A 24,026-nucleotide genomic window follows, 5' to 3' on the forward strand; every position below is an offset into this window, starting at 1 on the left:
CCCAAGGCTCTTTTTCATGCCAAAGTATTTACAGTAAGATGCAAATCACAAATAGTTTCTCCTTTGACCCCAACTCTACCTCTGTGAGGGAGACAGGGCAGGGAAATCAAAGCTTGCCTGTTAGTTTCAGAAACAGGGCTGGACCCAGAGCTCCTAACTCCCAGCCCAGTGCTCTTTCCACTACACACTGTTCCTTTGGTCCTGACGTGAAGCCAGCAATTGTGAAATACACTCTCCCTATGCAGTTTCCCCTCGGGAACAACAGCAGAATGAACAGTGTTGATTAGAGAGAATTTTGTTGGCGGGCTTTGGAGGGAGCTGGGAGCCAAATACCAGTGGTGTGGCTTGTTGTGACCCAGAAGGTGTGTGTCATAGGTTCCTGATAGGGTGACCTCACACAAGGGTATGAGGATCCTGGGGGAAAGATGGTTCCTTACTCTTATCTTCTTTACCTGGAGACTACTTCTTAAGACAGAATGTAGGAAAGGCCAGGGCAAGGCAAGAATGAGATGCCTCTTTCTCCTGAGTCCTGGCTCAAACTAGGGAATCAAAGAGTTACAAAATGGCCTTTGGTGGAGAAGCCTTTTCCTGAGGCTTCAGAGGAGAGTCCTCACATCAAGCCAGAGAGCTAGCTCCTCCTAAAGGACTACAAGGGGAAGGAAATTTGGTGTCTCCTGGTCATCCTTCAGATTTCCTGGCAATGACATCTTTCTTTCATTCTACCTCTCGGTGTGGGAAGCAATGCTAAGATTCTCAAGGATGCTGTCAGTTTTGCATACACTTTGCTGTTTCTGCTTCGGTCTCTCTACTACATCATGGTTGCAACAATTGATATTACCATTTCCAGGCCTGAGTTCATCCCAGAGCCTAAGCCAATATTGATGGTTGCCTCAGTCCTCATTCTCTGGAGCTTGAAATCATTTTCCTATCAGTAGACTTGGTCTGGAAAACACCAGGCTTGGCCCCTGGTTGGGCTCTTCCAGCCTTACTGTGTTGGTATATCCACAGACTGGGCTCCCACCTTGGTCCCTTCTTCCTAGTTCACTTGGTTATACTTTCCTGAGCCAAAAATGTCTGGGGCTCTACACCCAGTTACAAACTTTGAACTTGCTGTCCATTCCTCCAGCCACTGATGAATGGAACTCTGCACACCATGATGCAGCTGTACCTGGTTCTACATTGCCTCCCATCTCTGACATTTCTGCCTACTGGACAGACTGTTTTTAATACTAATGCAAAGCAGAAATGCCCTCTGAACTTTACACTTGCCCATTTTTTAGCTGGGTTGGAATCCCTAGCTCAGTGTTAATGAGGAGGTTCTCTCTCTTTTCTCTTTTTCTTCCCACTGGCCCTGCATACTTCTCCTGTGTGCCCATTCTAGTGACACTTGGCTATGCTTCCTCTCCCTCTGGATCCTGCACTGGAGTCTTCTCTCCTTTCCATTTGTGTCTCTTCTGTTGGTTGCAGTGGTTGTTGGGAGTCAATGGACAACAGGTCTTCCCCTAGGAGACAGATCTCCTGGTGCACCAAGAATCAAGACTGTCATGTAAATGTCCCAGAGTATCATGGATCATCTTAGAACCAATAGGATTAACTTAATATAAGCAGCTCTGCCCAAGATGAAGGAGAAAAGCAGACTATATTCTTTATTCTTTTGATTTTAATTCTTTTTGCCTTGATTCATGCAGGTATCACCTGAGTACACACAAGGTTGTGTGTACTTTCCTAGCCTTTTTCTTAATCCATGTACTGAAATGACATTGTTTACATCTTTGAACTTGGGTCTATTTAAGTTTCCTGTAGGTGCAGAGTCTGTTCTGTCTAATCACCTCCCCTTCCTTAAACATGGTTTCTATAGCTTTTGCCCAAGGCTGAAATTCCCTCATTCACCTACCTACCTACCCGCCCAACAATCCATTCATCCAGTCATTCAATAAGTGCTTCTGCCAGATTCTGTGCTAGACAATGAGAACACAGCAATAAACAATCCATGGTTTCTTCTCTCAAGAATCTTCGTGTCTGCCTCTGTCTCCCCACCACTTCTCAGCTTGAGACCCTGGTGTGTCTTCCTTTAGGCCTGGGCTCATTATTGTGGGGATGACAGACAAAAGTGGGGGAGACTGATGATAAGCATGTAAACATATAATTAACTGCTAATTGGTGAAATGTTATATAGGAAATAAATGGGACAGCCAAAGAGAATACCAAGGAACTAGAGGGAAGACCTATTTAGAAAGGATGTTGGGGACAGGCTCTGAGGAAGTGACCTTTAAGCTGAGATCTGAAGGATATGGTAGAGGGATAAAAATGCACAGGCAGCAGGAAATAAAAAATGTTAGGGCCCTGAGGTGGGAAAGAAAATGTGTTTCAGGAATGGAAAGGCAGTGTGGCTTAAGTAGTGCAGCAAATGAGAAAGTGGCATGAAATGAGATCAGGGAGGCAGGCAGGAGACATATTCATGCACAACTTTTTGGCCACGATGAGCAAGGTGGAAAGGGAATGGCTTAAACGAGGATTGGTGTGATCTGGTTTATATTTTTATATAAAATTTTATATATAAAATTACAAAATATGAATATAAAATATAAATTATATACATTAAAATATAAAATTTTAATATAAATTATTCTAACTGCTATGTGGAAAATGATTGGAAAGGGGCCACATGGATGCAAGAGACTAAGTAGAAACAACTGTAGTCTTTGAGCTGAGAGGTGATGGTTGCTTGATCCAATGTCATGGCATGGAAGACACATTTCAGATGTAGAACAAGAAGATCATATGTGTTAGGTGAGGGAGACTCCACATATGGCTCCCATGTATCTGGTTTCAGAAACTGGGTGAATAGTGGTGCCATTAACTGGGAGAGATGGAGACAGCAAGGAGAGAAGCTTCAGAGTTTGGGGGAGGAAATCCAGAGTTCAGACTTGGGCATGTTAAGATCTCCATTAGACATCCAAGTGGGACAAGTAGGTAGTTGGATAAATGAGACTTCACTCAGAAAAGAGGTTTGGGCAGGAGTTAAATAGATCGGACATGTCAGCACATAGAAAATAGACAAGACAGGAGGGACACCTTCTCATCTGTTGCCCTGGGAGCTTTGCATCAGAGCTAATATCTTTCATGCTGTCTTGAGGAAAGAGGCCAGGGGTGGGGGTCCCAAAACACCCTTCTAATAGAAGTGAGAGATCTTGGGTTCCTGCAGGGCCAGGACTATGCAACAATAAGGACTCAATTGTGGCAGGAGAATTTTCTCTTCTCCACTAGGACCAGGCTTTCCTAGGATTGTTCTAAATTCCATTGACTATTTTTTGCTTTTCCCTGGAAACAACTACTTTTTATGTAAGCCCTCTCAGAACATAACAAATCATGGAAACATTCTCTTGAATTTGGATTCAGCAAAGGCAGAGATGTCACATCTTGCTTTGTGGTGTGGAGGACATCCCGAGGATGCACCACAGGCAAAAGAGCTGGGAAATGGATGCAGGTGGTCAGGCTGAGTCACTGCAATTATTCACCCCTGAGAAACCCATGCATAGATTCACACAATGTGGATGGGGGGTGGGGAAGGGGGGCCTCGGACGTGTCTGATATTGAAGTCAGAAAGGAAAGAATTGGAAAGGGAGGAGAGAATGTCATTTCTGTGAGACAGAAGGACATGGTGTTCTACTCTGGCTTTCAGGAGGAATGTTTATTGCCTGGGGCTCTGGTCTATCCCTATGGCTGAGCCCTCTGGGTTAGAAGACTATGCCTGGACCTCAGAGACTCTCCAGTAGAGGTGCCTGATGCCATCATTCTTAACTTTAGAGGACACATTTGTGGGGCACCTGGATGGCTCAGTCGGTTAAGCTTCCAACTCCTGATTTCAGCTCAGGTCATGTTCTCATGGTTTGTGAGATCGAGCCCCATGTTGGGCTCCATGCTGACAGTGCAGAGCCTGCTTAGGATTCTGTCTATTCCTCTCCCTTCTTCTTACCCACTCACGCTCACTCTTTCTCTCAAAATAAATACATTTAAAAAAGAATAGAGAACACATTTGGGAAAGCAGAGTCCTTTCCCTACTCCCCACATGCAGAGGTTCCTGAGCTACCTCTTCAGGAGTGAAGTGCCTTAACTCTACCCTGATGCTCTTGCTCCTAATTTCTTTGATTTATTTCTCCCCTTCTCTCTGTTTCTTGTCCCTTCTCATATCTTTATTTTCTGACTCTCCACTTCATAATGGAATGAAGTAGTGTGTAGGGGGTGATAGGGTTGGCCATAGCTGTAGAATACTGACGGTGGGAACAGAAAGTGAGGAAGGAACAGAGAAGTTTCTGTGTTCCCTGACCCCAGAAGGTACTTCTTCAAGCCACAAGTCTGTGATACTCAGTAATCAAGAAGGAGGTGCAGGGTGGGGATGAACACTCTAGTGGGTAAGGAGAAGGGAAGCAGCTGTATCCATGAGCACATTTGCTAGAAGACAGTCTTCAAGGTGGAATGTTGACACAAAAGCTAAGATGATAATGAAGAAAGTTAGTGGAAGCAATGTTGAAAGCATAAACATAAACTTGTAAAGATGGTAGTCAAAGTGCGGCCGCCTGGTGGTCCTTCTCCCTCACTACACTTCTCCAATTGGCAGGTGATTTTCCCTGTGGTTAAACCCTGTCCCATCTCTGAGGTAAGACAATGTAACCGGAGGTAAAGCAATGGCTGTTGAGAATTCAGTCACAAAGGTGTCCAGGAGATGCTGGCACAGAAGTTCTGGATGGTAAAACCACCCACCCCCTTTCCTTTATTCTCCACCTCTTATGAGTTTTATGGAGTCAATACATCAACCCTGGACAGAGTCCAGGCTTCTTCATCTTTCTCACAGTAAAATAGTAAAAGGCTTCTGATTTGGTCTCTCACTACTTCTCTTATACTCTCTATTGTTCACTTTACTGCAGCCATACTGGCCTTCTTACTGTTCAAACATGCTGGCACATCAGGCCTCAAGGTCTTCTCATTTGCTGCTCCCTCTGCTTGAAACCTCTTCTCTCAAAGACCTGAGTGGCTCACTCTCTCACTTCCTTCAGCCATCTGTTCAAATGCTACCCTAACAAAAAGACTTTCTCCAGGCATTCTACATAAATAAGACACCTCACTCCTTTGCTTCTCCACTATCCATCCCCTTGCCATGCTTAATTTTTCTTCTTAGTTCTTTACCATTCTATAAAATATTATATCTATCTGTTTCTTGTCTGTTTCTATGCTTGAATCTTTTTTTTTTTTTCCTCACTACTGCATTCCCAAAGCCTAAAATAGTGTCTGGAATGTGTAGAGATTTAATAAATATTTGTTGAGTGAGTGAATGAGTGACTAAATCTGATGAGAATAGAGGTTTTGGTGACTCTTTAACATTGATATGTAATCTGCAGAGTGAATGTTTGTTACGCTTATCAACATTTTCTTTAAATTAAACCCATTTTCTCATAATCTTGTCTCATCAGTACAAGGGACCTCCTCAGTGTTGGGTCATGAGCCAATCTATTCCTGGAAGGATTGCAAGAACAGGACAGTCCAGCCGGGTGATGCTCAAGTTGGATCCTTGATGCCTGAGAAGAGGGCCACGGCATTGTCAGGACTTCCACAATGATCTCAAACTTATTTGAATTCCCCCAGAAAGAAGCCTGGGCTATGTCTCTGTGGATGAACTGGAGAGAAGGGTTCTATTAGGGAAATAGAATAGAATAGGTTCTAGAGAGAAAATAGAACCAATAGGATACACACACACACACACACACACATATCCATATGAGTCTATCTATCTATCTATCTATCAATCATCTGTCCATCTATATCAGAAAGCTGGGTGAAGTGTGGACAGGACATAGGTAAGACTGGAGAGGGGGAGTCAGGAGGAAAGAATGGGAGATGAGAGAGGTACAGATTTGGAGGAAGAGAAATTGAGGGAGTGTCAGCGGAATGACGACTGGGTCAGTAGAGTAGATGGAGAGGCTATTCTGAAAATACTGAGGTTGGCAAAGGTGCTTTGGGGCTTTGAGGGGAGAAGAGAAGGGCAACTTGTTGGCTAGAAAAGTGGAGAGACCCCTGGGTTGAATGCGGGTCTTCAGGAAGGCTCCCTGGTAGATGGAGATCATGACTCTGTAGTGGGGCCAAACCTTTGTAAGTGACCCTCCTGTGGTCCTCACTCCTCACTGGCAAAGGGTCTGGGGATTAAGGAAGAGGGGACCAGAAGTCAGGAGGCCAGAGTATGCATGGCTGACCTGCACCTGGAGAACTGTGAGAAGTCAATCCGGAGACTCGAGAGGAAGCTAGGTAGAGACAGGGAAGTAAGATGTAGGGCTGGAGGCTGTGCTCTTAAAGGGGGACCTCAGAGCTAAAAGAGATGGCAGGTTTCCTCATGGTAACTGTGTCCCCATACCTTGTATGTGCTCTTTCCTGGGGTTAAAACAGCCCTGCCTCTGGCACATCCCGGCAGTGGCAACTCCAGGCTCCCCTTCTTCCCTAAACTCTCAAGTGGAGACATCATCTCCTCTGTGCCTCCAGTCAAATGGACTTGCCTCTTCAGGGCATGTTTCAGGCTGGATGGAAGGTGACCCTGTCTGTCTACTCCTCCTATTCCTCATGCCTTCAATCCATGAGATTGTGAGTTCTTGGGGGACAGGCTTGGGTCTTGCTCATCTGTGGGGCTCCTGAGCCTGCACAGCTGGTCTCACACAGCCCATTGTGGATGCTAAGTAACTATGCCCAGAAATGGGGCTTTGTGACAGTCGATATTCAAAGGGGCCCTGTCAAGCCTAGGGCTCTCTGACCGACTGAGGCTGAGGGGAGGGGACATGTGAGGGTTGGGTGTCTCTTCCTTGCCGTCTGCTCTCCCTTTTCTTTCCTTCCTGCCTTCCTGGTCTGGCTCTTCCACTCTCCGTTCTAGGGGAAGTTGACAGAAACATCCAGACCAGATGGTGGCGTCAGCCTTGCCAGGGCCCGAGCAGTCCCCGACACTCAGCACTGTGGCACGTTCAAGCTGGACCGGCCCGTAGCGAGGGCACAGAGGCTCCTCCAGGCGGCGCGCGGAGCTCGGGAGGAGGCGGTGGAGAGCGGGCACTGCGGCACTGGGCACCGTGGCCCAAGGGACAGCAGGGGGCGCCTCCACCCCAGGAGGTCCGGGACTGTGTTTAGAGACCGAAGCACCGCAGATGGGAAACAGACCCCAGAAGGCAAACAAAGCTGCCTGTGGTCGCGAAGCCAGTACACGGGTTGAGAAGAGCACCCCCGCGGCCTTGCGCTGGCCACTTCTTGGCTGTGCGGTCACATCTATAAAATGGGGATAATAATAGGGTGATTGAATGTGAAAATGTTCTGAAAGTGGTTTTTCACATCTGTCACTGATAGAGTCTGTGCTGTCCCTGGGACTTAAATTTCCTGATTTCCAGTCTAGTACCTTTTGTATCCATCAAACATGTTTGGCAGAGCTAAGGTGATGTGTTCTACTTGGGGTGGGCTACCACTCTGAGGACGGTAAGTTCTCACTTAACCACTGTAAATGGTGTAGACTTGATTCCTGCCGGAATTTTTATTACCTGGTGGGGGCACAGTAGAGAGGGGATTGTGGACATAAGCAGAGTGCAAATTTGCTTCCTTCAAACCTTACTGAGTCCATGATTTATTCACCAAATATTTATTGAGCATCTATTATGTGTTCCAGGCTCTATTCCAGGCACTGGGGAATACCATAGTGAGCCAGATGCAAAGTTCTTGCACATATGGAAATTCTGGACCTTTTTTCACCTTTGAAATCCTGATTTATCTTGCCTTAGTTTCAGGCTCTGGTAAACCAGGGGCAGAAGGCTCTTCCCCTCCACCTTCAATCCCTGTCCCTGGCCTCTGTGAACTACAGCTTGGGCAGAGCTCTGTGCCTGGTGCAAAAGGCCAGGATCAGCAGGAGAAGTGCCTGCCCCCATGTCTCCTGAAGCTTCCTCAGAAGTTGCACTTCCATAAGGGGTGGTGAAGTCTGGGTTTCCTCAGCATGCACTATTCTCAGAGTCTGGCTGGGCTTACCCAGAACAAAATGCAGCTGGGCTTTGGGCCAGTTCTCCATCCTTCCTCTACTTCACTCCCAGAGAATTCACTCACTCAGATTCTCTAGCCTCAGCATCAGGTGCCAGCTTGCATCTTCCTGAAGCTTCCTGGTTGCTGGTTCTCACCAACTGTGTCTAGGTTTCTAATCCCTAGACACCTGCTTTCTCTCGAAGCTCAGGATCCCAAGTCCAGAAATAAAACTAATGGCTGATAATCTTCAGGTTCCCCAAAAGTCCGCTTGGGGTGGAGGCAGCGTGGGCCCTAGGACAGGCAAAGGGAGGCCCGGAGTTTGGTCTTGCTGCTCCTACTTGTTTGCTGTGTGATGTAGGGCAAGTCACTTTACATCTCTGGGTCCAGGTTACTTGTTTGTCCATCTATCCATTTATCCATTCAATAAGCCTTTTGACTATTCTCCATCTGCTAGGACTGTTGGATAAAGTCTCAGCCCCTCAGCATGGCGTTTGAAACCCTTCACAGTCTGAGCCATCCAGGAGGGAGCTGGATGCTTCCTGAACTGGTCTTACTTTGCTCTGACTTCCCAGTCCTTCACATACCACACCTGGAGCTGCAGCTGGTCTTCTGTGCCAGGCAGGCTGGCAGGCTGGCAGGGGCATACTCAAGGCACCTGAGTATGGAGAAGCTCTGTTTTCCCCCCAATTTCCTGGGAATTCCGGATGCCTGCTGCTAAAAGACCCAAGTGTTTTGGAACTCCCAGTCCCTAAGTTCAGGCCTAAACTTGGGGGTGGTGGAGGGGGCACAGAGAAGTAGGTTATGAGAACCAGCTGACCTGGAGAGGCTCAGTGGGGTAGGCCTCTCAGTGGATAGCCCGGGGAAGAGAAGGAAAGATAGGAGGACAAAGAATTCTGTAGAAATGAGGTTTTGACCCATGGAAGTGGTCATGGGCAGGTTGTCTTGACTCAGGAATGAGGACTTGAGTTTGTTGCTGCCTTGGGAGCCGGACTTTAGGGGGAGGGGGACACAGTCTGGACATACTGAGCATGTGCTCTGTTCAATCACTCGACTACAGAACTCAGTTCAGGGATTAGTGCATGGCTCAAGAGCTGTCTAGCAGAGTGATTTCCAGGACTGGAGCAGGAATTTTGAGGAAGATGCTTCTTTTCTCACCGGCCTTTTACCCAGGAAGATGAAGGCCTGAAGTTGCTTGTAGTCATTCTCCCTTAGATGTAAAATCTGAGATTGAAGTCAGCAAGGAGGAGAACAGAGTAGAGGCAGCAGTAGGCTGGAAAATGTCATCATTTGAGCCCCATAAGATGCTTTGCCTGAAGTTAGCCATCCCTGAGACTTTTCAGAAAGGTAGGTGTGTGTGTGTGTGTGTGTGTGTGTGTGTGTTTAATCATTGGCAAAAAGTCCTATTCAATATAGAGCCTGTGATAAAATTTGTGTTCAGAAAGAACAATGTGATGGGAAGATTCCTCAAGAGATCATCAGAATTCAGTCCCAAGGTGACTCAGTGGGACCCATCTGCTGATCACTGCCATCCTGTGTAAGGTCTAGTGGGGCCCTGGCTGATCAGATACTGGCTGCCTGGGGGGCTCCGGAGAGCTGCTTTATGGCTTCAAGTGAGGCATGCCCAGAGCCTGCCCACCTGGACACCACTGTACCTGCCTTGTGCCATCTGTCTCTGTGACTAGGAAGAGGTTGGGCTGATTACCATCAACTTCTGCAGCCCAAGGTAAGTCCTCTCACAAAGTCTAGGGCAAAGGGAATTATTAGACACCTAAACTTGGACTTAACCTCATGGCAGGTGCACTCGGGAAGGAGGTGTGTGCTTCTGAAGGTCCCACTTAGAAGCAAAGGCTGGGAGAGAAATCCTATGTCCTTCTGATACCCTTCATCACAGCAGTCATGAAATTATCACTCCGCCATTATGACAACCTTCTGACAATTCTTCCCCAAACGGACTCCTGGGTCTCAGCCTGGTAAAATGAGGTCCAGACAAGGGGTCAGGGCCTCTGGCCTTCAGAGGTCTCTAAATGGATGAGAGGCTAGAGATAGCTCCAAAGATGAAGATGGGATAGAACTGAATACCAGTATGTGTTATATAGAATTTGTACTTTGCTGGATTTGTACTCAGAACATAACTGAAATTACCTCAGGAGTAAATGGTAGTTCTCATTTCAGATGAACTCCATTGTCCTCAACAAAGTTTCTGCTAGGAGCGCCTGGGTGGCTCAGTCTGTTGAGCATGATTTCGGGATTTGTGAGTTCCCAGTTCGTGAGTTCGAGCCCCACATCCGGGCTTTTTGCTGTCAGCACAGAGCCACTTCAGATCCTCTGTCTCCTTCTCTCTGCCCTTCCCCTGCATGTATGCTCTCTTTTTCTCTCAAAAATAAAATAAAAACATGCAAATAAAAAAACCCACCAAAGTTTTTGCTGCCCGCGTAAATTAGCCTCAACTTTTATATGTTCTAATTTCATATAACTTTTATGTAACTATACATTGATATTTTAAAACTGGTACTTTATCAGTTGACGGATGATGATTTTGTGTTTTCTCTTGGTGGTCTCTTGGTACCCGCTGCTGCGGGTTGATAAAAGGCTAGGTCTCCACCTAGGTGATCGGGTGGGTGTACAGGAAGTGTACCCTTTTCCCGGCCCCTTTTCCCTCAATGTGCCAGGCAGGGTGGGGCGGGCTGCGAATCCCCTGGATACCTGAGGCCTGGAGCTTGCTCGTTGATGTCCGATGGCTGGACAGAACAGACGCTTTCATCTCTCTCTTTTCCTGTGGTCTTTGCATCTGGGGGTTGGGGAAGGGGTTCAGATGCGGGTGGTTTTAGGTGATGGTAAGTGGGGTCTTCTGGCCAGGGATGGTAGAGATTTTCCCCATGCTATGGTAGTGGAGAAGATGAAGGCAGAAGGGAGTGGCAGAATCATGGCATATGAGCCACAGTCTTGACCTTTCCAGGCCCCATGGAGCAACAGGGGAACGCCCATGAAGGCTTTCACCTGCCAGGACCCAGAGCAGGCATAACGCCTACATAATAGGGAAGATATTTTTGCAAATGTAAAACTGATATATTTAATAACCCCTTACATCACTGTTTTCCTGTGGAGACCCAGCTACAAAGATCATCACTAGAGGGCAGGAGAGACTTCTTTAGCAAAACAACAGGCTTCCGGCCCAGGCCACTGCTTCTCCCCTAGTCAGGGGTTGTGCTGCCTAATCTTTCCCTGTCACAGCACACATAGAAAATAAGAGTATGGGTATGGCATACTGGGGTAAACTGAAGGGGACATGGGGACACGTATGTGGGGCTTAGTGAAGATATAACATTTCTTCATGTTATATAACTATACTAAGATACAAAGTAAAGGAAAATATTAATATTAAATTTGTATGAAAGTCTAAATAATATCATTTCACACATTTTATTGTTAAACATGAACTTGATTTCATTAATGTACGTTTTTATAACCAATTTCATGCTGAAGTGGCAACAATAAACTTTTGGTCAAGATTTTTAATGATTTCTTCAAATTCTTGATAATCATCATTGACAAGAAATTTTGTTTGTACAAGTTGGTGATGAAAATTAAAAAAGAAAACTTTATGACCGCTCAAACATTTATAGTAGTTGAAGATCATATATGTAAAGAATATAAGCTTTGTCTTTTTTTCCATCGACACCAGCAGTGCTGAAGTCTCTTGTGATAAGGCACTGGATTTAACATCCATCAGACCTTTTTGATTTGAGTATACAAATAATGATGAAGCTTTAATCTGCGGAATACACATGGATTTTTAGAACAGTCACCCTGCAGTCAGCTTAACTTGACTAAAAAAGCCCAGCTTCTCCAAAGGATACAAACTGCCCACATGCATAGAGTGACCATTGTCCTGATTTGTCCTGAAGGTTCTGACTTACGCCCACTTATGACCTGACTTGACTATTCATAGCATCTTTCACTCAAAAAAAAAAAAAAAAAAAAAAGGACATCAGTTTGGTGTTGACATATAACATGGATGAATCTGAAAAACATTATCCTGAGTGAAAGAAGCCAGACACAAAGAGTACATGCTGTGTGATTGATTTCATTTATTTGAAATTCTAGAACAGACACAACTAATTTGTAGCTATGGAAAGCAGATGAGTAGTTGTCTGGGAGAGCAGTGGGACTAAGGGTGGGGGGTGACTACAAAAGGGTACATAGTAACTTTGGGGGGTAATGGCAAGGCTTTCTATCTTGGTTGTAGCAGTAGTTACACTGGTAGATCAGTCACTCATAGTACCATACATTTAAAATGGGTACATTTTACTCTATTAAAGTTGATCTGAAAAGAAGAAAATGTACTGATTTGGACAATAGATTAAATGGTTCTGTACATGTGCATGAAGGGAGCGATTCAGGGCTGCCATCTGATGCTGTGTCCACCAGGAGCTCCCTCCTGCTCTCCTTGCCCTGCTTAACCCCTCGCGGCCCATGCTCTGTGCTCCCTGGGCACACAGAACACACACGCCTTTGTCCACAATGGGAAGCAGCACAGCTGGCTGCTGGGGGAAGATTATTGTCCTTGCTGCCAGAGGGGGCCCGCTTGAGAGGGCCACCTTCCAAGGAGATGTAGGTGAGGTTCTTCCACAGGAGTGACCAGCCCACATTGCTGCATAGCCGTGGCCCATTGGAGGCATACCCACAAGAAAGCTCTGGCCTTGGGAGGGTTCCTATGCCTGTCCCCAGAGCTTACGCATGAGGCTGGAGTCAGAAAGGTGGAAGATCTTACATAAAGGAAATGGATAGCATCCACTTCTCTGGGCCCACCCAGTTGTAGGAGGAAGGAGAGGGAAAGGGAGAGGGGAAATGAGGAGGGGAGGGAGGAGAGGGGGAGAGAAATGAGAACATTCAGACACAAGGGTTGTAAATTTCTTTCCTGGACTTCGGTCTGCAGCAAGTATTGGCACACCTTTCTGTAAAGGGCCAGAGAAGAAACATTTTAGGCTTTCAGGTTGTCTCTCTCTATTGCAACTACTTAACTCTGCACTGTAGTGTGACAAGGGCCATGGAAAACACAAATGAATGAATGTGGTTGTATTCTGATACAATTTTATTCATAGATGCTGGAATTTGAACTCATGTAATTTGTAAGTGTCAGAAAATATAGTTCTTTTGTTTTTGCTTTTTTCCTAACAACTTAAAATGTAAAAACCACTCTTAGCTCACAGGCCTTACAAAACAGGGCTGGATTTGGCTGGCTGGGCATAGCTTGGCTGCTGTTCTAGAGATGGGTGTTTAGTATGAGGGATCCTGAGGATGCAGGACTTCTGGAAAGGGATGCCCCATGGGTTTCTGAGTTCCCACATAATTAAAGAAGCCATGACCTTTAGCTTTACTGAGATGTTCTTAGTTTCTGTTTGTTTTACATGCAACCAGAAGTACCCCCAGTCCCTGAAGGAGCTAATATATTTTAACTTTCTGAGTACAACCCTCATCCATAATATACAAATGTATTATTTGACTTTCCGTCACTTGAATTTGACTTTAAAATAAGGTTTCAGCCATCATTCAGCATGACATCAAATAAAATAATGAATGAAGGTCACACGTTGGTTTAAAAAAATGTGGTAATAAGAGCCAGAGGTTATGAGTAACCAAATTCTATGTTTTTGAGGTCTATAAAAAGGTGTGTGTGAAGTGACTGCCTGAGGAAAGTCCAGGGTGGGAGCCCCTTTGGATGCCATTGTAGGGAGCTAATTTGACCCCGGGTCGGAAGTCCATTGCAGCCATTCCCATGGTACACAGAGCAGGCTGGCCAGGTAAGCAGCATCCCCCATGGGCAGGGCTGAGCAAGCCTCTTTCTGGGCCTGTGTGATGCTTAGCACCTGCATACCTGTAGCTGAGACTGCGTTCACAGAAACCCACAGCCAACTCTGCCTTTTGCTTCCTGCCCATCTCTCACCCTCTGCAATCCCGCATCCTTTCCCTGTTCTCTTTTTCCTCCTCCTTGTCACAATGCACAGTCTTTTGGTTTTGCTCCCGGGGATTTGGCTGAAATCAAGAATTGGTGCTTCAGGATGGAACTGTTGCATAGCTTTTTGCCCTCCCCCCTCCTCCCTGGGACTTGGGGGACTCTCCTGGGCCTACCATTTGCAAACTGAGCCCGGAAAATGGCAGTTTCACATGGGAATAGTGAACCTGCATAATCTCCCTGGCTCCCTTCATTTGCCCCCCTGTTGGGAACCAGCCTTCAGAGTCCTGATCCTGGGATGGGGTGGCAACCCTGATTTCTTCCTTGCTCCCTTCCCTTGCTTCCTATGCCCTTCCCACTCATTAGGTGTCTTCTCTGTCTAGTCAACAGATTGTGACTGGGGGTTCTTAGGCCTGTCTCCCCTCAGGGGCTGGGCTGGGCTATGTGTGTCCCTTCAGGATCTAGAACAGGGCTGGGCCCTGAGTGGGCCTTGATAATGTCTGTTGGATGGAATTGAGTTAACAGTTCACTAGTGGGACGTGCAGCCTGGCTGGAAACTGGGAGTTCTAGCCAGCCCCTGCTGCTACGTCCTCAAGGGCCCTTGGCCACCGAGGATGCCTGCAGGTCACTGTACTCTAGAACACTCTGTGGTGCTTACTAATAGGACATTCAGGGGTGGGGAGGCATGGGGATCAAGGAGCGAGCCCTGTAACAGCCCAGGGAAGAGAAGGATGGAGGCAGAGATAAGGACAGTTAGGGTTACAGAAAGGGACTTTGGCAGGAACACTGACATAGGATAGGGACAGAAAGAGCAGGAAACAGAGTGAAGGGGGAATGAGATCTGTGCCCCAGCCTTGGCCCTGGGCTTCCTGCCAGAGACCTGCCCTGTCAGGGAGAGAAGCTAGCTGCCTCTCCTAGGACAACATGCTTAGCCAGCAGGAATGTGCGAGTTCCTTCAGCATCCCTGGGGCCTAATTACAGAGGCCCAGAAACCCAGGCTCTCTCCTCCCCTGGGGCCTGAGAAGAGAGAAGAGAGTTCAGCTCCCAGGGGTTTCCTGCTGGGGCTCCAGTGGATAACTGCAGTGGGAAAGGGCAATTTTGGGTGGCAAGAAGGGGGTTTCTCTAAGGCCTAGTATTCTGTGGCTTGAGGGAAGCACCTGTGAGGCCTTGGAAAATTGGTGGTGGAACCATACAGCTTGGCCTTCCGTGTCTCTGGCCTGAGTCGTTGCTGCTGCTTCCCTCTTTGACATGTGTGTTCCTTCCTTCACAAGGGCCATGCAGGGGAGATCTTCTAGAATCAGAACTGTGTCAGGCACATATAGAAAGCTCAGTCTAGAGAGAGTGGAGGGGATGGGCAAGAAAGCAGATGACTTGTCAGGTGACTTATGCTTCAACAGGGAGGGGCTTGGGAGGGAGTGTCCAATTCTGCCTGGAGGTGAGACTCTTGAGGACACTATCCCAGAGCAAACGGCACTTTTGCAGATGCAGCGTGGGGAGGCAGGAAGATGGTAATTTCGAGTAAAGGAAACAGCATTTGTAAAGGCATGGAGGTGAGGGAGAGTTCTAGTCCATCCCTTTGGGCAGTCAGGAAGCTTTGACACCAGTGTTTGGGAAAGTAACCCAGGCTGAACTCTCTCCCAACAGATATGCGCGCGCGCATGCGCGCACACACGGACATATGCATACCTCTGTTTAAGAACTCCCAAGGGGCCCACCATGTGGGGTAGGGTCAGCATTGTTGGGGAGTCTGAAAATGTTAAATACTATGACTTCTGCTGGAGCCTCCAGGAAAGGAAATTGTTGGCTGTCTGTCATGCCCTGGGCATTGCAGTCCAGAGGGACTCTGCATTCCCTTCCCCCACCTCTACAACTCCTCCACCCCGGCTGCACCCCCTGGACAAAGCCTTGGAGTATGAGAAGCTCAAAACAAGGCTCCTGGGTATGACAGTCATGGTAATGGCTGTCACCAATATTAGATTGTGGTCGTCGCTTGGGTACAGATCAGTCTGGAGGAATATGGGGCCAGCTTCCATTTAACACCTGTGTCTGCTCTGGTCTCACAGCTTCTAAGAAGGCAGTACAGCTTCCTGGCCACAGCTCCGGTGTTGAAGGAGCTTAATAGCATCAAGGCTTGACTTCTGTTCTAGGAATGGATGGTTTGCGGATGTTGGCTCCCACGGTGGCAGAATGGAGATGGCACTTGTTGAAGTTCACAGCATTTTAAAGAATTTTAAGAGCTGACAATTCTCTTAGCATTCTTATCCTGGACTTTTCAAATTGGAATAAGTAATGCTATGCCATGAAGATATGGACTATCTTCGTGAAGCATCAATTTGATGTGAATTATTTATGGGGAACACCACTCCCACCCATATTTATGTTAAAAAAAAAGATGTATAGAAACAGAATCCAAAATTCGCATCAATGTTTAAGTGAATTGGGAACCCTGACAGAAATCTCGAGTGTCAGAGGCATATTCAGGCTATCCTCTCAGGCCCTTCGGATTTGCATTCTTTCCTCTGCTCCTAGGACCGCCACTCTCTCCACATTTTACACATGAGGAAATATGTTCAGAGACCTGCCTAAGTGATAGCACAGAATAAGAGGCAGGGGTGGGACTAGAACCCGCATCACTGGACTCCGCATGCAGCATGTTGTCTACCACACAATGGTGAACCTAAAGTTTCATGTTTTAGGGATTCGGTTTCAGTAGTGTCATGGAAGTAAGGAAAATCCACCTGTCAAAGTAGTCTTTGAGCATGATGAGAGGGAAAGAAGTGGGGCAGTACAAAGAGTCAGGGGCTGAAGGTCAGGAGACTACGTTTTATCCCCAAGCACTTCTTTCAATAATTAAACTCTGGGACTTCAGGCAAATTGTTTAATTCCCCCGTGCTTTACCTTCGTTGTCTGTAAAATGTGGTGATTACACAAATATTGTTTAAGAACTTGGCCTTTTATGAAGTGGAAACACTGCTTGCCCTCCCAGAATCTCTAGACCTGCGTTGGGCAGTTCCTGGCCATAAGTCCCTGAGCGAAGGGCACCTGGAGCTTAGTGGGCCATCTCTGCATAATAGTTAGACTATTATAGGAAGACTGCAAATGGGGCTTGCACAGGGTGGGGAAGATCAGCCTTTCATAGGTTGCCTCTTGCCCTGGTTGGGGATCATCTGGCTACAAGGTGGAGGACAGAGCCACTCAAGTTGTTCCAGTAAAGGTGTTTGTTGGGAGGATACACTGGGGGATCTCACAGCCTGGGATAGTAAGAACTGCCTGGTCCCAGCCTGAGGCTGAAACTCAAAACTGTCTGCATTTCCCAGGGACATCTTTCATCTCTGCTGATTTCTTCTCTCATCTTGACCAGCTTCTTCTGCTTGCACACAGCCGACCTGACTACTAGCCTGGAGTGGGTGTAGCCCACAGCTGCTTAGCTGGCTACAGAGAGAGAGAGAGAGAGAGCTATGAGCTCGGCTGGCTGGTGAGCTGGGGAGAGTGATAGGAGTCTCACCACTTAGTATGTAAATTTTACTTACTTTCCCTGCTTTCAGTATAGTGCCTCACCCCTACATCCCCTGTGCTCACCCCTACATCCCCCTATCTCTTATTCTTTTTTTTTTAAGTTTATTGATGTATTTTGAGAGACAGAGAGAAAGAGAGAGAAAATGAGTGAGAGCACGAGTGGGGGAAGGGCACAAAGAGAGAGGGAGAGAGAGGGAGAGAGAGAGAATCCCAAGCAGATTCTGCACTGACAGCACAGAGCCCAAGGTGGGGCTCCAACTCATGAAACCATGAGATCATGAACTGAGCTGAAATCGAGAGCTGAACACTTAACTGACTGAGCCACCCAGGCACCCAGGTATGTCTTATTTTGAAGTCTCTCTGGATTAATTTCTGCAGAGACTATTTCCATTTATTTCCCACCAGGATAGTTCCCTGGCAGTACAAGAATAGAGAGGAGCTCTGGAGGAGTCAACACTTCCTTATAAATACTTTCTATCTATCCTCCTGTTTTCAACCCCATTTCTTACCTTGGCTCAAAGCCACGAGCCTTTCTGGACTTCAGTGATTGGAACCAGCTTGCCTCTTATTGGCACCCTCCTTCCTTTTGCAGGATCTTTGTTTCCAGTGTTCTCTGCTTTGCTAAGTTAGTTACCATTATCCAGCTTCTCACCTCTTCCAAGCATTTATTAACTTCTCTTGACCTCTGTCACCTTTATGTCATTCTCATTGTTCTTGTGGTCTCATTCTTTTGTATTTCATCACCTTGACTTTAATGAGTGCTGGGAGGGAATGGAGGTACACCTGTGCTTAAACCTCCATACTTAACTGGAAGTCCCAGTCACCATTCCAATTTCCTCTCCATCAGTTCTTTGAAGCTCTTCTTGTCAAGGACATACATTATTTTCATGTCACCAAATCTAAAGATTTTATTACTCCTCACAATACTGTCTCTCTTCATACTCGATCATGGCCTTCTTCAGCAACTTGCTTCTTTGACCTTTATGGTAACCCATTCTTCTGATTTGTCCACTTCATCTGTTGGCTAATTCTGGAAGTTCCTGTAGGCTCCTTTCTTCACCCTCTTTTGCTAATTGTGGAAATTCCTGTGGGCTCCTTTCTTGGGCCTTTTATCTTCTCTATCTATACACCACAGTTGATCTGAATTAGTGCTGGGGCTTTAACTACCTCCTAAATGCCTATGACCCCCACATATCCAGCCCTGATATTTTCCCTGAATTCCAACTTACTGGGTATCTCCATTTGGATAACTGAAAGACATCTCAAACTTTACACAGATAAACCAGAACTCTTGATTTTCCCCTGAACCTCTTCCTTCCCAGTTTTTGACATCAAAATAAATGACATGCCTATATATGCAGTTGTTCAAGACCAAACCCAAAATCATGCTTCTCTCTATTCTGTCCTTCTCTGTTCCCATTTACCATATCAGGCTACCATCAGGTCTTGCTTAGACTATGCCAGTCACCTCCTGATTGATTTCCCTGCTTCCACCATTACTCCACATATCCCATGATCCACTTTCCACACTATAACCAAAATAATCCCATTAAAAATGTCTAGCGGGCATTTACCAATCTACCAATTCACCAGGCATCTACCAATTCACTTAAAACACAAGTCAGGAAACCACAGCCCCCTGCCTAAATCTGGTCTGCTACCTGTTGTTATATTAACCATAAGCCAAGAATGGTGTTTACATTTTGGAAAAAAAATAAAAGAAGAAGAATATTTCTTGTCACATGAAAATCATATTAAATTCAAATTTCAGTGTTTATAAATAAAGTTGTATCAAAATACAACTATAAGCAATTGTTTATGTATTGCCTATGGCTGCTTTCACACTACAATGGCAGAGTTAAGAGGTTGACAGAGAGCATATAGCCTCAAAGTCTGAAATATTTACTATCTAGATCTTTATTGACCCCTGACCGAATCACAAATATTGCTCAACACTATGATTATTTAAAGTTTGGTGACAGGAGTATATGGTTAGCATGTATTTTCCTTATGAGAATTAAGGAATTCTCCAAAATGTTTGTCTCACTGGGAGAAACTCTAGACTGGGGCTAAGTCTACCATCATTCTAAATAAAAAAAGAAAACAGGTTCTTTTATCTCAGTGAAGTCTAAGAGCCAGGATGCATGAATTATCAAAAGTAATTTAAAAGTTCAGTCAAACCCAGACTTACTAATGGATTAGAGTGAGTAAACCTAACCTTTCTTGTGAGCATCTTCTTAATTTAGAAATATGTGTAGATTAGCAAATAAAATATGAGAATTTGTATTAAAAATGTATATTGGGTTATGCCATTCCCTTTTTAAAATTCTCCAGTGATTTCCTGTTGCCTTTAAAGTTAAAACTCAATCGCTTTTAGGAGCCAAGATGGCGGAACTTCATGGAAGTTTTTTGTGTGTCTCACATCCATGAAATACAGCCAGATCAACACTAAACCATCCTGCACACCTAGAAAACTGACATGAGGGTTAACACGGCAATCTGCACAACCTGAACCATAGAATTCAGCAGGTACATGGTATGGAGAGGTGAACTGGGGGAGAGAGAAGGCGCGGAGGGCAGGGAGCGCTTTTGTGTGCAGAGAGAGGATGGAGTTGGGGCGGGGGGGGGGAGGGGTGGGTGGCGAATATGGGAAGAGCACCCCCCCAAAAAGCAGCTGGAGAGAAAGTGGAAAAGTGGAAACAGCTGCAGGGACTGAACTAAAAAGGGAGAAAGGAGAAAGGAGAGGGTTTAAATTCCATTAAGACTATAAACGGGAGCATAGAGTCTGAAACTCTGCAGCTTGATACCTGACGGTGCTCTGGTGGGAAGGGCAAATCTCCAGGATCAGTGTGAAGTCCAGGGTCTTCAGGTCACATGGAGAGAAGCAGTTCCCCTGCTGGGAGGACATGTGGTAGAAGCTGTGAGGGCTCCCCAAAGGCAAAGACCCCAGTGGACCCAAGAGAACAACCATATTCACTGATGCTGGAACAAGGGCGCTGGAGGTGAAGCCTGGTGCCAGATTGTGTTGTGATTTTCCGAAACCCCTGAAACCCTGCTGCTACACTATCTCGCAAACTTTTTCTAGGGGGGCCTGGCATCCGGGCACAGTCTCTGGGCATCAGCAGTAGCACAGTCCCGCAAATGTTACTGGGTGTGGCTGGCACCTGGCCATTGCTCAGTGAGACCCTCCTGCAGAGGGGCAGAACAGGTCAAAGCCACAGTCCCTCAGAAGTAAGGGGCTGGGAAAAACAGCCGCATCTGAGATGAAACTCAGGAGGGAGGTGCTGCATGGGACTTGGTCATGGGCTGTGTAAAAGTGGGGAGTGGACAGAAGCCAAAGACAAAGGACAGGTGCACAATTGCTGATTGGGGAAAACAGAGTCCAGATACTAGACACTGAGTAGCTGGGTGACGCCATTTTCACCACTCCTGTGCATGTGCATATGCACCTACAAGCACCACAACAATCCACCCCAGTAAGCTAAGCAGTGCCTTCTAGTGGAGAATGGAGCCGTTACACTGAGCCCCGCCCACCTGGGCCAACCTTGCTCTTCAGGAACACAAGTCTCACTGCCTACTTAGTTTATGGACGATAAAGTACTTCATAGTTTGACTTCTAGGGGAAAACGAAGTAATTTCAGTCATATTACAGTCTGTTCACTGGCCCATCTATTCAATTTTCTCTCTCTCTTTTTTTCTTTTTTCTATTTTTAATTTCTTTTTCTTGAATACAGAAAGAGAAAAAAATCATTTTTGTTTTCAATTTTTATTAAAAACATTTTTAAAAATTTTTTCTACTGTATTTTTTACTTTTGTGTAATTTTTTTCAAATTCTATTTTACTTCCATTATTTCATTTTAGTCTACTTTGGTGTATTCATTTTTCCAAATTTTCAAACAATTTCCTTATTTTTTCTTTCCCCTTTTTTCTCTAATCTATCAAGCCCCATTCAACACCCAGACCAAAACACACCTAGGATCTAGCATCATTTATTCAATTTTTTTGTGTGTGTTTGTTTTTAATTTTTTGATTTTAATATTTTTTAAATTTTAATATTTTTTAATTTTATTTTTTTACCTCATTAATTCCTTTTCTCCCTTCAAAATGACAAAACAAAGGAATACACCCCAAAAGAAAGAGCAGGAAGAAACGACAGCCAGGGACTTAAGCAACACAGATACAAGCAAGATGTCTGAACCAGAATTTAGAATCATGATAATAAGAATACTAGCTGGAGTCAAAAATAGATTTAAAAATGTTATAACTGAGCTGCAATCTCAAATGGAGGCCATGGCGGCAAGGATGGATGAGGCAGAACAGAGAATCAGTGATATAGAGGACAAACTTATGGAGAATAATGAAGCAGAAAAAAAGAGGGAGATTAAGGCAAAGAGCATGATTTAAGAATTAGAAAAATCAGTGACTCATTAAAAAGGAACAACATCAGAATCATAGGGGTCCCAGAAGAAGAAGAGAGAGAAATAGGGCTAGTGGGTTATGTGAGCAAATCATAGTGGAAAATTTTCCTAACCTGGGGAAAGACACAGACATCAAAATTCAGGAAGCACAGAGGACTCCCATTAGATTCTACACAATCTGACCATCAACAAGGCATATCATAGTCAAATTCACAAAATACTCAGGCAAGGAGAGAATCATGAAAGCAGCAAAGGAAAAAAAAGCCCTTAACCTACAAGAGAAGACAGACCTATCCACAGAAACTTGGCAGGCCAGAAAGGAGTGGCAGGATATACTCAATGTGCTGAATCAGAAAAATATGTAGCCAAGGATTCTTTATCCAGCAGGCGGTCATTCAAAATAGAAGGAGAGATAAAAAGTTTCCTAGACAAACAAAAATTAAAGGTGTTTGTGACCACTAAACCAGCGCTGCAAGAAATTTTAAGGGGAACTCACTGAGGGGAGAAAAGATGGAAAAAATAAACAAACAAATAAAGACCAAAAGCAACAAAGACTAGAAAGGACCAGAGAACACCACCGGAAACTCCAACTCTACAAGCAACATAATGGCAATAGATTCATATCTTTCAGTACTCACTCTAAAGGTCAATGGACTCAATGCTCCAATCAAAAGACATTGGGTAACAGAATGGATAAGAAAATAAGATCCATCTATATGCTGTTTACAAGAGATCCACTTTAGACCTAAAGACACCTTCAGATTGAAAGTAAGTGGGTGGATAACCATCTATCATGCTAATGGTCAACAAAAGAAAGCCAGAGTAGCCGTACTTATATCAGAAAATCCAGACTTTAAAATAAAGACTGTATTAAGAGGTGCAGAAGGGCATGATATCATAATTAAGGGGTCTATCCACCAAGAAGACCTAACAATTGTAAACATTTATGCGCCAATTGTGAAAGCACCCAAATATATAAATCAATTAATCACAAACATAAAGAAACTCATTGATAGTAATACCATAACAGTAGGGGACTTCAACACCCCACTTACAACAATGGATAGATCATCTAATCAAAAAATCAACAAGAAAGCAATGGCTTTGAATGACACACTGGACCAGATGGACTTAGCAGATATATTCAGAACATTTTATCCTAAAGCAGCAGAATATACATTCTTCTCCAGTGCAAATGGAACATTCTCCAGAATAGACCATATACTGGGACACCAATCAGCCCTCAACAAGTACAAAAAGATTGAGATTACACTGTGCATATTTTCAGACCACAATGCTATGAAACAAAATCAACCACAAGAAAAAATGCGGAAAGGTAACAAATACTTGGAGACTAAACAACATCTTACTCAAGAATGAATGGGCTAACCAAGAAGTTAAAGAGGAAATTAAAAAGTTCATGGAAGCCAATGAAAATGATAACACCACAACCCCAATCTCTGGGATGCAGGAAAGGCGGTCATAAGAGGAAAGTATATAGCAATCCAGGCCTTCCTAAAGAAGGAAAAAAGATCTCAGATACACAACCTAACCTTACACCTTAAAGAGCTGGAAAAAGAATAACAAAACCCCAAACCAGCAGAAGACAGGAAATAATAAAGATTAGAGCAGAAATTAATGCTATTGAAACCCTCCCCCAAAAAACCAGTAGAACAGATCAATGAAACCAGAAGCTGGTTCTTTGAAAGAATTAACAAAATTGATAAACCACAAGCCAGTTTGATCAGAAAGAAAAAGGAAAGGACCCAAATAAATAAAATCAGGAATGAAAGAGGAGAGATCACAACCAACACAGCAGAAATAAAAACAATAATAAGAGAATATTATAAGCAATATTTGACCAATATTATGGCCAATAAAATGGGCAATCTGGAAGAAATGGACAAATTCCTAGAAACATATACACTACCAAAACTGAAACAGGAAGAAATAGAAAATTTAAACAGACCCATAACCAGTAAAAAATCAAATTAGTAATAAAAAATCTCCTAAAAAGCAAGAGTCCAGGGCCAAATCGCTTTCCAGGGGAATTCTACCCAACATTTAAGGAACAGTTAACACCTATTCTCTTGAAACTGTTCCAAAAAATA

The 24,026-nt window shown here is 44.9% G+C and overlaps 1 protein-coding gene across 3 annotated transcripts in view; it reads right to left on the reverse strand.

Moving 5' to 3' along the window:
• Positions 1 to 24,026, reverse strand: part of LOC125176359 (atherin-like) — a 128,737-nt gene that overhangs the window by 68,905 nt on the left and 35,806 nt on the right. Inside the window, exons 2-3 of one of the 3 annotated variants that reach the window (XR_007156229.1) lie at positions 20,305 to 20,393; positions 12,179 to 12,983 (exon numbers count right to left, since the gene is read on the reverse strand). The exons of the other annotated variants lie outside the window; for them this stretch is intronic. The gene's annotated coding sequence lies outside the window, so the exon portion shown is untranslated. Of the gene's footprint in view, positions 1 to 12,178; positions 12,984 to 20,304; positions 20,394 to 24,026 lie in introns of those variants that run through there. 3 annotated transcript variants of the gene reach the window in all.

The sequence above is a fragment of the Prionailurus viverrinus genome, chromosome D1, assembly GCF_022837055.1.
Source record: "Prionailurus viverrinus isolate Anna chromosome D1, UM_Priviv_1.0, whole genome shotgun sequence".
In the NCBI taxonomy this organism is placed as follows: Eukaryota; Metazoa; Chordata; class Mammalia; order Carnivora; family Felidae; genus Prionailurus; species Prionailurus viverrinus.